Source organism: Tachypleus tridentatus, chromosome 12 (assembly GCF_004210375.1).
Source record: "Tachypleus tridentatus isolate NWPU-2018 chromosome 12, ASM421037v1, whole genome shotgun sequence".
NCBI lineage: Eukaryota > Metazoa > Arthropoda > Merostomata > Xiphosura > Limulidae > Tachypleus > Tachypleus tridentatus.
The window spans coordinates 11055627-11068007 of NC_134836.1; the positions used below are offsets into that span (position 1 = coordinate 11055627).

The following is a 12381-nucleotide window of genomic DNA, read 5'->3' on the forward strand; positions in this document are numbered from 1 at the left end:
CATTATGCTACAGAAAGTCCTTTATGACTTCACTTACTGTAGTTTCTCTACAGTAATGTTGTAGACTTATTTCAACATTGGTTGAACAAATTCACAAACATGTCTCCCAATGGAACAGTGGTATGTCTGCAGAATCACACTGCTAAATACCAGGTTTCAATACAAATGGTAAGCAGAGCACAGATAGTCTATTGTGTAGCTTTGTGCTTAATTCTAAACAAACAAACACACATTATAAATTAATAAAGGTACATTTCTCTATTTAATATTCCTAAGACATCCACATATTTTTCTTAAGATTTTTTTTTCACAGCTTTAGAATGACCTAACTTCTTGAAATTGTATGCTAATTCTGTAGTTGAGAGACAATTGAAGGGTTTTGGGCACCTACAGTTTCTTTTCCATTGGTTTGTTTTTGAATTTCGCGCAAAGCTACTTGAAGGTTATCTGCACTCATTTCCTTTGGCATTTCATGTTTTGCAAATGCTGTCATTTTTGCATTTGTATGAGCTTTGAAGAGAAAGAAATATCTTGTTTTAGGTTATCAAACATTTTTGTAAGACTAACCTCAATGTCAAGTAAAATTGCTCATTTTCTTTCAGAGCTAGATAGAAAAGTAGTCAGTTACAGAGAAATATATTTTAAACACAGCATAAGATGTAATACTGTGATTGTATGTCTATTAAGTAATCATTTTCTTTCTCTGTTATTTTCATCATTTGAGATCTCTGTTTCAAGATGTCAAGTGTGTGTGGCTATCAGGTGTGTTTATTGAATAGTCAGATCCAAAGTCAGATATCAGGACTTGCTTGTATTATGATTTATTATTAAGTTCCTGACTAAATACTAGGAAAGAGACCTTTAACTTTTCTGTTCTGTATATTTCCACCCTTGTTTAATTTTGTTCTGTGAATGTTGTGGTGTTTTAGTGAATTACATTTTAAATTTAATTGAACTACTTTCTTATCATGGTATATAAATAAGTTTGTCATAGAAACATAGTTAATAATCCAAATTTCAGTAACATATCAGGTTTCAGTCCTTAATTTTACAAGGCAACATTAGTACAAGAATTGTGACTTTTCTTCTTGACATCCCTCTTCTCTAATGTATTTACAATCCCTCCAAGAAATATTAAATTTGAAATAAATTGCTTATGATATTAACAGTATTTAGGCAAAGACTAATTTTTATAGCTTTCAATTTTATTTAGTTACAGTGCTACAAAATAGGAAATCATACCCCACATTCACACTGACCCATCAAATCCTGTTTTTCAGAATTGCCGTTAATTTTCTCTGTGTTTAATACTATATTTTTATATTTGATAGGAAGCGAAGGTTTTAATCTATCAAATGTGATAAATTGTTATCTGTATTGAGAATTGTCTATTTTCACTTGAAGTTCAAACTTTATTCCCATGCAAACACATCAATGAGCTCAGCTGATTATAACCTTTTTAGGTTAGAGTACATAAAATAAGTAATAAGAAATTTTTATGAGGTATGCTTGCAAGCAACACATAATCAGTCTTATGTGATTCAGTAGAGTAATTTGATCTTCACATTTACCAAGTATATTACAAATTTTATGGTGAGAATATCAGTTAAATATGATTCAAAAGGACAATAAAACTATAAGTATAAACAGATATATACTGTTGTACATTTCAAGATATTTAGAATACAGAAATGTTTCATGTTACAATCTGAAGTTATTCTAGAAAGAAAAATGTAATTTTTTTATTTGGTAGCCACAAGGTCACTCAAATGGGACAACCTCATATAAAGTTACAGTAGAGAAAATGACAGATAAAATATAATGTTTTACTGATAAAAACATTTAAAATTTTGTTAGGAGATTTTAAGAGGTTATTGAAATGAAATTTCAGATTTTGTCAGATAAGTGGAAGTACTTTCTAATTTTAACATAAAAATCATTTTGCACTCCGAGCAGCCAACACTTTGACTCTATATGTTCATGGAGAAATACTTGATTGAAAATTCTGTATTTTTCTCAAAACATGGTTCCTGATGACTACTGAAAGTTTTGATATTTAGTAGAGATGAACATATAAGTTATTGAATGGACACAATATAGGTCAATTTGGGGTCACAAACTTAGTTAACCCTTTCACTGCTTGGCTTGGTATAACATACACGAGTTTGTCTACACTTTTCCACACATTAAGTGTTTGTGCTACAACCTTTGATATAGCATATGTATTTTTACAAAATTTGGTATACTTTTAGTAAAGATTACAGATTGTTTAATGAAATATTTTTACTAAAATGTGTTTGCGAAAATAGTGTCTGTTTTGTTACTAGTCTGAATGTAAAGGTATTTCATGTTAGGATTAAGAGAACAATTCTTCATCTTCAAAATCTCAAATATTATATACCTAATCTCTAAAACATCCTAAATACATTTCAAACATTTATTGATGACGATTAGCCCACTTGAAATAAAAATGTATCTCGGAACGGCGGGTATGGGTATTAACACTTTTATTGAAAAGGAGAGAACAACGTTTCAACCTTCCTAGATCATCTTCAGGTCAAATGTAAATTCAAACAAAAGCTTTGAGTCTTCAACGCCCTTAAAGAAAACGAATGGAAGAAAACAATGGAGAAGGGGCAATTAATAAAACATTTTTTGCAATCCATGGTTGGTTATTTTGTTTTAAACGCTCTGTGGTTCATAATGTTCGTATTGCAGGTATAAGTCTAAGTGAAGATGAAGATGCTGCTGAAAAATTTCATATTAAATTTATAGAAATTATTGGAAAAGTTCGGTGCAAAGATAACCAAATTTTTTATGTTGATGAAACTGGTTTCTCATGGGGAAAATTGTCTTCTAGAACTTTTCTATTAAAAAATGAAAAAAAACCCTCAACCAGTTTACAAAACGTCAAAAAATTGTTTGACACTTTTGTTAATCGGAAATGCATCTGGCGATTTAAATTAAAACCCATGCTTGTGAATCGTGTGGAAACCCCCCGAACACTGATCGGCTGTGCAAAGAAGACTCTTCCAGTTGTTTGGCGATCAAATAAAAAGTATGGATTACGAAAACTTTGTTTGATGACTGATTTAAAAGTTACTTTTGTCCTACAGTTGAACGTTACTGCAAAAAAAAAAAAAGGATCAAGGTGTCATTGCGACGCTTAAAGCTCACTATTTGAAGCGAACTTTTTCTCAAGCAATAAAGGCTACAACTGGAGAAGCTGCACTATATCTGACTGAATTCCAGAAAAATTACAACATCAGAAATGCTATCGAAAGCATCAACGAAGCGTAGCTCCAAGTTAACAAGAGTAACACGAGAGCGGCGTGGGAGAACGTTTTGCCTGATTGTGCAAGCCATTCCTGTGGCTTTGAGTCCGAAATTAGGGATGTTTTGGAAGACGTCGTCAAAATTGGACACAGTATTGAATTCGAGTCTTTGGAAGTGGATAATACTCGAGAGTGCATTTATGCACGTTCTCAAGCTCTCGATAATGATACCCTCCTTAATTTAGACCAAGATTGGGCATATCAGGAAGAAGACGAAAGTCCAGAGTGTAACGAAAGTGCTAGTGAAGAGCAAGAAGAATAATTTCTCTTAAGGAACTTGAGAAAAAATGTTTCGGGCAGTGGAAACTGCTACAGACTTAATTATGAATCATGATCGAGACATGATCGATATTCCATTCTGTAATTTTGTACCTATCAAGAATAAGACTAATCACGTGACCAGTTTAACGTTAGAAGCGTATAAATGCAGAGACGAAGTGATATCAATGGACCTGTCAGTGATGTCGAGAAAACCCACTTGTAGAGAAATATATATGCAAAAATGGCTCGTTTGGGTTGAGAAAATACATTCCGACACTCAGTTACACAACCCCTTCCAAACAGGTGGTCAGCTTCCGGTCAGTTACCTCTTTCTTTGTGAACCTGACGATGACCGAAGAAGGTCGAAACGTTGTTCGCTCTTCTATGTAAAATATTTTCTCAACCCAAATGGACCTGTCAGTTGACAAACATCCGTCCAATAGGTACTCCGTATAGAAAGTTTGTGTAGGCTGCATACATAGCAACCTACGAATTCAAAATAAATTATATGTATGTTCGTTGTTATTTATTTAGTGTTATAGCTGTATTACGTTTTTATAGTGTGTGGTGATTAAGATACGACATTCAGTTTTCTGAATTAGTAAGAAAAACACTGTACAACAGTTCTGCCCAATAAGAAAAGCATGGGCACGTAATAACACGAACAGCGAGTACTGATTGGTTATTGGTCCAATGAACAAAATTCTTTTTTCTTCCTTTCTTTGTTTTATGGGTGTACATAAACCTAAATAATTAGACTACAGATCATTAATGAATGAGGACTTGAGGTATTACGTGTATGAGTTTGGGAAGTTGTTACCTGGATTATCTCCGGATGTTGTCATTAACATAGTTTAATTAGAACACGCATACCTTTTCTCCTGCTAATAGTCATAATTCTGAAATCAACATCACTATCTATTAGATGAACTCCTGTTATGTTTCCCAAATGTTAAATCCACCATAGAAGTTAGAATGAATTGTTCTTTGTAAAATTTTAACAGAAAGCATTACCTGGTACAAAAGATAACCTACAGTAAACATTTACAATGAAAATATCAAGAAGTTAAAATTATATTAATCTCAATTTAAGTGATGGTTTTACGTGTAATGATAGTTTATTCAACTATTCATAAATTCTTTAAGACATTGTCCTATAGGGTACTTGTTGTTTCTGCTATCATTAGTAAAACTTACATATTATTTCAATGTGACAGTTATTATTATGAAATAATGTTATCACCTTACAACTAAACATAATAAATGATTTTTTTTGTTTAACTTTACTGTTATATAAAATATTAAATTACATAAATTTTTAGATTCTCCATGTATAGAGTTTGGAGACTTTTAAGAATTACAAAAGTCATACACTTACAGAAACAGTGATTATACAATACACAAACTACTGTGGAAATATCGATGTTGTTATCGTATATACTTCAAACAGCCTTTAAATAAGAAGAGAAATGCGATTAGCGCCTGTCGAGTGTGATGTGTAAGAACACTTTCCAACTTTGTTTAGTAAATATATACGACAGTCGTTAAACTTAGAAAAACCATTTGGCCTTTAGTACTAGCTAAACCTGAATGTTATAATATAGAATATTGCCACGTGGTCACTGATATATATAAAACACTTGAAGGTAAAGTTGACTTTGTATTCGTATAATCTGAGTAATACTTTCATTTCTTGATATCTATTTCAGTATCTTACATTTAAATCCAGTATTTGAAATGCAGAAAAGTGCATCAAATTATAAATCAAGTCATTATTTTAAAGATTTTTGCTAACATGAATTACAGAAATCAGTGTTTGTCCTACCTTAATATATTAGAGACTCCAAAATGTCAGTTACTATAATATATGTTTATGTAAATATATAGAATATTTAATTATGAAACTCTACATAAGATTAATGTCCACTTTACAGAATAATAAATGTATTCAAGTAGACTGTGAGGTTCTGTAAATAAAAACTGTAAGACAATATCTTTATTTAAAGACAAAGTATATAATAATGAAATTAAACTATACTTACAGTTAATGTTCACCATACGTTAATTCCTTTTTTGGGTGTTTCTGAAACTTAAAAGTTGGCAGACGTAATCTGTTAAATAGTGTTGAAAAACAGTAAATTTTTATTCTGTCACTCAGCTAACCTACAGTTATTATATACAGTGCCCAACATAATGTCAGTAGTTGAATAAGTTTCAGTAAGCTCAGAATAATTTTTCATATAGAAAGATCGATTCACTACCACTTAAATTTGAGAAATTTGTTTTCATCGACTTAAAAAATGATCAGTGATTGCTATAAACAATAACAATAACCTTTCCTATAGTACCCGTCTTAACATTGCTCAGAGAAGACGCAACATACAATAGCATAGAAGATGTTTCTAGATTTGAAAGTCAACTTAATTTTCAAATAGATTTAGGATTTTCAGAAAATTTCAATCGTGTAGCATGTAGAGGTTCTTCAGTTAAGAAAAATATACTTATGGTACAAACTCGTCTTTCAGTGTTGTAACATCAATGAAAATTTTCCTCGGTTAAAGTTATTACTGTTCACAATGCGACAACGTATTTGAGCATTTAAATAAACATAATTCTTCTGATTATTTTAATGTTTGTAAAAATGATGAAGGCTTGAGAGTTGAACCCCTAGTTTGTAGTGGTTGTAACAAATTTTGTAAATCTGCAAAATATTAAAATAGACATGAATCAAAGAATAGTAAACAATTGACATCTTTGATAATTTCTACCAGCACGTAAATACTTTTGTCGTAAGTGTCAAAATAAAAGATTCGTCAAATACACACTGTTTTTTTTTTGTTTTTTTTCGAAAGAGATCATGGAACCGAACTGTAATTTATTCGACGAATTCTGTCAATTCTTTGTTTACAAAGAAGGTACGAATTATACAGCTATAGCACATAATATGAAAGAGTTAGACACTTTATCTTAAATTATTTTAGTCGTCAAGAAATGAAGCTCGAAATTATCACAAATGATGGAAAAAAATACGCTTATCGTTGTCAAAAGTTTCAGAATTAAAATAATTGTCAATTGCGAGTTTATACCTGTGATTTTATTATTGTTTTTAAAAATATTGGTTTAGAAGAACTACAGAAAGGATATTTTTCTTACCTTTTCAATATAAACTCAAGTGAAAAATATTGAGAACCTATACTGAATGGCCATTTTCACTCTCCTGACATCATGTTAATATTCATAAGACAAAAGTTCCTTGATTGTCACTTTCAGCAATGAGAGGAAGAGCACATCTTTGACTTTCAAAAACAGATGCACAGGTAAGAGAAAAAACTGTCAATGTTGGTTCCTATTAATTTTTGTTGTTTTCTTGAAAATTGTGTCGAAATTTGCATTTTTCGTTCTTTATCTTTAGATACTGTCGATCAAATATAGATATATTTCCATGATGCTGTCTTCAATCGAGGAAAGAATTATTCACAATCTATGATGTAGTTTCGTCTGCGTACGTGACCAGTTTCTGAATATTTGGTTATATTCAGATGGAGGTTTATATCATCAACTTCGATAGTTTTTCACACCTAATCATGGATACTTTACAACCAAGTACTTGTTATTATTATGTACAAAAATCCGAGATAGTAAAAATCCAACTTGCCCTCAAGGATGGTGAAAAGCAAATCCTAAATTATTGAGAAGTTGGTTTCTGTATGGAATAAAACATGCTACTACCATGGCTATAGTAAATGTTATGATAATGGCACAAAGAACGTAGTTCCAAATAGACCCATATGGTATATTATAAACAGCACATGTAAGTAATAGAAACAACTTGAGGTTCAAGGATACAAGATCATGACCATACAGTAATTTCTTGCTTGATGTATAAGATGCCATTTATGGAGTGAAAGTCAACGGAACAAGAATTTTATAAAACATAAAGTGGAACAGGAAAACAATTTCAAGATTAAGGAAATGATATATGATGAATAATCTGGAGGATATACACTTGTTTTTATCTCACACTATCAATCTTTCATGTAAGGTATTGCAGGTTGAATCAGTCAGGCTGGGATTTTATATAAGATATTGCTCTTATATCACTCAAAAAGTAGGGTTTTTCATGTAAGGTATTGCTGTCACTTCAATCAAGGACTGGAATTTTATACAAGATATTGCTCTTGTGGCAGTCAAGGATTAGGTTTTTAGATAAGGTATTACTGTTACATCAGTTAATGACTGGGATTTTTTAGATGAGATACTGCTGTTGCATCGGTTAAAACTGAGTTTTGTAACAAGGTATTGTAGTAACATAATTTTACAATAGAAAAAAAAAATTCTTTGTAAACTATCGTGTTTACATTTGGCAATAAGTATGGACTTTGGAGAATCAGTTATGAAAGAAATGCTTAACTTTAGGAAAAACTTATGGACTGTTTCCAATTCAAAGAAAAGCGAAGATGAAATGTGGTGTCCCTACTTTAACTCCTGGAGGTCCAGGTTTTCCTGATGGTCCTATTGGGCCTTCAACCTATAGACAAAATGGTGGTGAAAACATATTTTGAACAAAGCAGATTTAACACAGATTTGGCCATTTAATAACTTTGTAGCAACATAATACAGACAAGACTATTTAATAACTTGGTAACTACATTATACAGACAAAGCCATAAACAGGCCATCTAATAACTTGGTAACTACAAACAAGGCTATTTGATAACTTAGTAACTATATAATACAGATTGGGCCATTTAATAACTTGGTAACTATATAATACAGGCAAGACGGTTTAATCACTAGATAATACAAACCAGACAATTAAATAACTTGGTAACTGAATAATACACTTAAGGCTATCTGACAACTTGGTAACTACAGATAAGGCTATTTAACTACATAATACGGAGTAGTCTATTACCTAGCTTGGTAACTACATATGATGCCATGAATAACTAGGTAACTATATAATACAGACTAGGCCATTAAAAGAAACTTGGTAACAGCAAACAAGACTATTTAATAACTTGGTAACTACATAATACAGACAAGACTATTTAATAACTTGGTAACTACATAATACAGACAAGGCCATTTAATAAATTAGAAGTTAACATATTAATTCAGGATGGGTATATTAGTGATGTATTTTCAATGTTTGTCATTCTGGCCCACATAATGCTATATTTTTTTAGCGTTTGTATGTAGACTACCTGATACTGTTGATCATGAAAACCTTACAAGTGACGTGATCAAGTGTAATGAAGAGAAACAGGCAGCATCTAACAAAATATATTTATTTCTCATGCTCAGTAGTGTGTCTACATTACGATAAAGCCTTGAAAAAAGTATTGAGGATGTAAATAATTTTCTTTGAATACTAGCTGTTTCTCTTCTTTGCACAGCAGGATGCAGTTTAATCTATAGCCCAGGCTACTTGAAATCACGTGGACCTTAACATTTGACTTTGTAATTATTCGTCCATAAATATCAACCATTAATAAATATACTGTATATCCCTTTAGTCTGGTAGATGGTGTATCCTTACCTAACTCTTACAGAAAATGTATTTCTAAGTTATGTAGACAACGTATCCTAATACTTTGTGGGTCCTACTTTTTGAGATACTTCTAAATACGATAAATTTTCTAAACAATGATTAATTTCTACTTTGTATTCTTATTGTATTTTTTGTTTGGTTTTCAAAATTGTATATGATTATGTGTGTGTGTGTGTGTGTGTGTGCATGCCTCAAAGTTAACAAATGTACCACTGGTTGAAAAATTTTGATAAACTGTCTATTACTCCGCTTCCCAATGTGCTATAGGCTGTTAGTTTTCGATTAACTGTCAAGTTACTTGTTTTATGTAATGTGAAATTTCACTCACCACAACTGCATCCCCTGACCGCCCAGGTGGACCTTTCGGTCCTATAGCTCCTTTACTTCCCTAAAAAGAAACGCAATAATTATGTTACGTATCAAGCCTTCATATATATATATATATATATAATAAGTATGGGTAGAATTGCAGTTGTTGGTCCTAGTTACTAAATTCACGTCATAACAGATAATGGTAATAACACCCAAATGTATTGGGATTATCAATCTATCAGACAGTATACAAACGCTGATGATAAACTAGCTTGATATCATGGAAAATTACTCAGCTCTATATCCCTATTTGATATATATACGCTTACCCACTGCGATTTAAAAATATATAGTTTTAAACATATAAATAGGGCACTCTTAATACCTGTTGATTTTTTATCATCTAATGACGGGTAATTCAGAATATGTAAAATATATATACATATTATGGTGTTTACAATCAATTATACTTGTCATGAATTGTTGTTGTTTGTTAGTACGCACAACGCTACACAAAGGGCTATCTGTGCTCTGTCTACCATGGATATCGAAACCTGGTTTCTAGCAGTATAACTTCGCTCACATACCGCTGTGCCATAAGACATGATGCTAGGTCTATTTATGTAAACACTATATTTCATATCTAATCTCTTAGGAATCTTAAAGAATTAGAATAATGAATTATAAAAGTGTTTCAACTACATTGTTCGCCTCATCTACTGCTCACAACGCGTTTAATTCAGTCCAGAGCTCATCAGGCCAGCTGGGACAAAACAAACACGATAGTCGTCGAAACACAATTTATAAAAGAAATATATTGACATCCTTCTTTATTTTAATGCATGGCCACATAGTGGACTGTCTACTACAGGAATCGAACTGTGGATTTCAGTAATACAAACCCTTAAACCTGCCCCTGATCCACTGTGGTTCTCTTTATGTTTATATGAGGTGTTTGACAATCATTTACTCCAAGCTGCAAGATTGCTGATTTCTATTTTTAGGAGGGTGGAATGAAAAACACTTCAATTTACATTAGGGGGAAGTGTTTGTTTGATTTTGAATTTCGTGCAAAGCTACACGATGGCTATCTGCGCTAGCCGTCCCTAACTTAGCACTCTAAGACTAGATGGAAGACAACTAGTAATCACAACGCACCATCAACTCTTGGGCTATTCTTTTTCCAACCAATAATGGAATTGACCATCACATTATAACACCCCCACAGCTAAAAGAGAGAGTATGTTAGGTGCGACAGTAATTTGAACTTGCGACCCTCAGATTACAGGTCAAGCGCTCTAAACCACCTGGCCATGACGGATCTAGGGGGGAAGTGAGTCTCTTACGAAAATCCAGGTACCGCTAGTTACTTTCATATCTGTATCATAGAACAATTCCACAATCAATGTAACTTTCGAAATAAGAAATTGTAATTACCAGCTAGACCAATAGCAGGGCTTCTTCTCTGCTGAGCAACATTATTTTGTGATTTCAGACAAGTCCATTATTTTAAGGTGGGGAAACATTTGTGTCTTGTTATGGTTGTTTGAATAACCATTCTACTTTTTGACATTTAGTATGGAGCATAAATCCACATTTTAATGACTATAAAATGAAACAACTACGCTTATTACACCTTCACCTGCACCCTAATGGCATAGTGGTATACACAGTATTTATAACCCGTGGCGGGCAGATCACAGATAGCCCAATGTGTAGTTTTGTGCCTAAACTACAAACAAACAAATTCCCTCCTCTACGCAATCAATCCTTATGCCTAATTGTATATCTTCACCTTTCCAAATAATTTATAGGGCAGCAGGCTTTAGAGGTTAGTAATGTTCCAGTTAGGGTATGGACCTAGTTTTAACGCACAGAAACTATCAAGTTTATAATAGGCCTGACGAGAGGGGTTAAAGGGGGCTACAGTCCTGGAGCCCGGCGTCAATTAGGGGTCCCTGGGAAATATGGGATAAAGAATAATGCATTCTTATTTTCTTAATATACTTAAGGAAATATTGCAGTACTGCAGGAAATCACTTTACCTCAAAAAATGTAAATTCTCAACACATTTGGCTTCCGCCCACCAGAAAAAAAATTTCATACGCTCATGAATGTACCACGAATTTATGAAGACTTCAAAAAAGGGCCCGGGACATAACTGTTCCCCGGGACCGACCTACCTCTCGACGCCCTTGGTTTATAAATACAAGTTTTTAATTCAAACTTTACTTGTAAAACATCAGCATGCCCTCGCTTTTGCTGTACTTTAAGCCTGCCAGTGGTAGAGCGGTATGTCTACAGACTTATACTGCTAGAAACCGAGTTTCGATACCCGTGGTGGGCAGAGCACCAACAGCCCTTTTCTTGGCTTTGTGCTTTATACCAAACAACAACTGTACTATAAATAATTATCGCATCCTTTTTTATTTTATTTTTAGATAAAAGAGCACTATTTACCGATTTAAATTTCACCCAGTTTTCATATAATGTGGGATCTAAACATTAGATATCCCCACCAGCATTCTCTGGAATTCCATAAAACAATAAAAAGTTGCCTTAACCAACTGAACTAACCCAGCAGGAAGAAACCACTTTTGTTCGGACTGAATAAGATTTATGACTTTTCTACTTACAGGTAACCCAGGCTTCCCTGGTATTCCAATCTCTCCTTTTTCACCTTTACGACCCTGAAAATAAGTAACAAACTATGACCAGGAATTGTTCACTACTATTAAAATATAACAATCTTAATTTAAAGGAATATGATAAAATTATCAAGTTAATTCTGTGATAATAAAGTACTCTGATTAAGAGCAAACAATAATTATAGAACAGTAAACTCCCTCTAGGAATAAAGGCACGAACTAAAGTTTTTGTCAAATGATGTGTTTTTTAAAGCAAAGCCACATCGGGCTA

General features: G+C 32.7%; 1 long non-coding RNA gene across 1 annotated transcript; it reads right to left on the minus strand.

The window, feature by feature from the left end:
• Positions 1-7360: 7360 nt before the first annotated feature.
• LOC143234049 (uncharacterized) lies at positions 7361-12174 on the minus strand. The gene is made up of 3 exons (XR_013018486.1): positions 12099-12174; positions 9479-9538; positions 7361-8124 (listed from the first exon to the last, which is right to left on the minus strand). It is a non-coding gene; the product is annotated as an uncharacterized LOC143234049 (long non-coding RNA).
• Between the last annotated feature and the right edge of the window lie 207 nt (positions 12175-12381).